Source organism: Gossypium arboreum, chromosome 1, assembly GCF_025698485.1.
Source record: "Gossypium arboreum isolate Shixiya-1 chromosome 1, ASM2569848v2, whole genome shotgun sequence".
NCBI classification, from domain to species: Eukaryota; Viridiplantae; Streptophyta; class Magnoliopsida; order Malvales; family Malvaceae; genus Gossypium; species Gossypium arboreum.
In genome coordinates, this window is record NC_069070.1 from 49,677,546 (window position 1) to 49,680,209 (window position 2,664).

Genomic DNA, 2,664 nt, shown 5'->3' on the forward strand with positions numbered 1-2,664 from the left:
GAAAACAGATGCTGACAGCAGCAGTGGTGTGGATGTGAAAAATCACTAAAAATAGCAGGAATGGAATTAAATAGTTAATAAATTATGTAAATGAACCTTGATGAATCTACTTTCATATGGAAGAAACAAAACGGTCATATGAGTTGTATATTAAGAGATGTTTAGGTTTTCGTGAAACAGGGTCAGAACGGTTTCTGGAATCCCTGTTCCGACTTTGGAAATTCACTATAAATTAACCGAAGATAATTAGGAGTCATTCCATATATGTATATATTTCTATTTGAGTCTAGTTTCTAAAGAAACAAACGGTATCAGTATTGAAGCCCTGTACAGGGAGATATCCAGGTCGTAATGCATGAAGGTCAGTGTAGTCGCACCCTGTATCAGGGGAGAATTTAACTAATAAACTGTACTAATTGGCCCGACCAAAAATTCTAGAAAAAAATTTGTACATGGACATATGAGTCTAGTTTCAGGGAAAAATTAAGAAACTAATTTTTGAGTTTTGAAACTCAAGATATGATTTTTAAGGCGACAGTGATGCAGTAACCAGCTTGCCTGAAAATTTTTTTTTTATGGACTGTGAAAATAATTAAGTTAAGTCTGTGTGCACCTTGTGTTCGACTCCGGTAACGGACTCGGGTACGGGGTGTTACATTTTACCCACAATTTTTAATAAGACCACCTATCCAAAGCCCTTAACTTCTTAAGTCCAAAATTCAAAAATTCCACCGGGTTTTGGCCAACACATGGGCCTTCCATAAGCCTATTTACACACTCAAATTATGAATTCCACAACCAAATACCAAAATTTAAAAACTTTACCAAAAATACCGAGAACTGCGAAAAACCCTGGAAATCAGGATGTTACAGGTTGTGTTGCAGTAAAATTCTGATGAATGAGTGGTGGAGTGATAGGTGTAGGATATCAAAGAGGAAATCGTGGAGAGGATTGGGGAGAGATTTGAGGAGAGGAATTAGGAGTTTGATGAGTATGGAGATGTTGGTGCCATTTGGTATCTCTAATTTAGAATTGGGAAAAAAATTGACCATTTTCGGTATTTGTGAGTGTTTTGAAAGAGGGTTCTTTTCTCATTTTTGGCAAGTGGTAGTCGAATTCCTTTAGTCAATTTCGACATTTGGTTGTTTCAGGTTTGTGCCTCTTGTAATATTGTTCTTCTTTTAGTCATCTCTCATTCTCGTTCTTCTTCTTTCACTACTATTTTGACATTGTCGAACACATCTTCCTCCCCTTCCTCAATATTCTTTCAATTTTCTTTCATAGCCAACTTTCCTTCTTCTTCCCCCTTCATTTATTTTTCTCCATTTTTCTTCTGTTCTGCTTTTAAACTGAAAGTTATTCTTCTTTGATCTTTCTCAAGTAGTTTGGGTAGTGGTTGGCTGAATATTATTCTTCTCTAGTATTGGTAAATCGTTTTAGTCTGCGAGTGTTCTGACGAATCGATGTTTTCGAGGAGTGAAAGTGCTGAAATTCTCTAGATACCGAAACCCTGTCACCCACTAATCGATTAAGTTTCTCAACAAAGAAAGGTGTGATCGATTTAAATTATGATCGAAAGGAACAAGTCAGAGTTCGTACAATCGAGGTTGGGCATTTAAGGAGTTTGAATTGTTTGCGTAAAAAGGTGTTCAATCGTACACCAATCTGTTACTAACAAAAGCAAAAAATGTGTGTATTCACACCTCTCTTTACTGTGAATCGGCAAAAGTCGAAAAGCCAAAACTTCGGCATTTGAGGCCTCACAAGTGTACAATCGCTCGTGTGGTGAGCTGAGACCACAAAGCATAGGCGATAGACTGTAGAGTCCACTACGAGTGTTCTCACGGGCCTAGGCCATTATGGGCCACGTTGGGCCGAAATGGGCCGCGTGGGCCCAATGGGCTCTGGGCCCCACACAGATTAATTCCATGGTATGTGATAATTGTTGACTGGGTTATGTAGGTCACATAACCGTAACTAAATTTTGGCTAAATGGGCCACACAAGCGTGTGGGCCCACTTGGGCCGAGTAGTGGGCTTTGGGCCCATTTACACCGTTATGATCATTTAGGATATCTGTGTCGCTCGAAGCGACTGTAGACCTTAAGAGAGGCCGTTATCTGAGATAAAACCCCGAAATAGGTAAAATGACTGTAATACCCCTGTAGGCTAAAATGACCGTAATACCCCTATAGGGTAAAATGACCGTAATGCCCTTGTAGGGTAAAATGACCGTATTGCCCTTGTAGGGTAAAATGACCGTATTGCTGTTGTAGGATAAAATGATCGTAATGCCCCTGTAGGATAAAATGACCGTAATACCCTATAGGATAAAATGACCATAATGCCCCTGTAGGGTAAAACGATCGGAATACCCTTGTATGGTAAAATGATGATTATGCCCTTATGTTCCGTATGACTGATGTGCTTAGGATTTACATATATGATTGTACTGAGTATGACTTTGCATACACGTAATATTCATAACATGACATACTACATGGGGTTGGGATTTTGTTATAGAGGAAGTACTATAATGGTGACTATGTCACATTCACTGTTATTGGTGGCTTTGCCACATTTACTGTTTCTGGCATCTTTTCTACGATATTGGTGTGCTGGGTGGGTGGGTCGATTTATATCCCCACATGGTGTGTTGGTTGG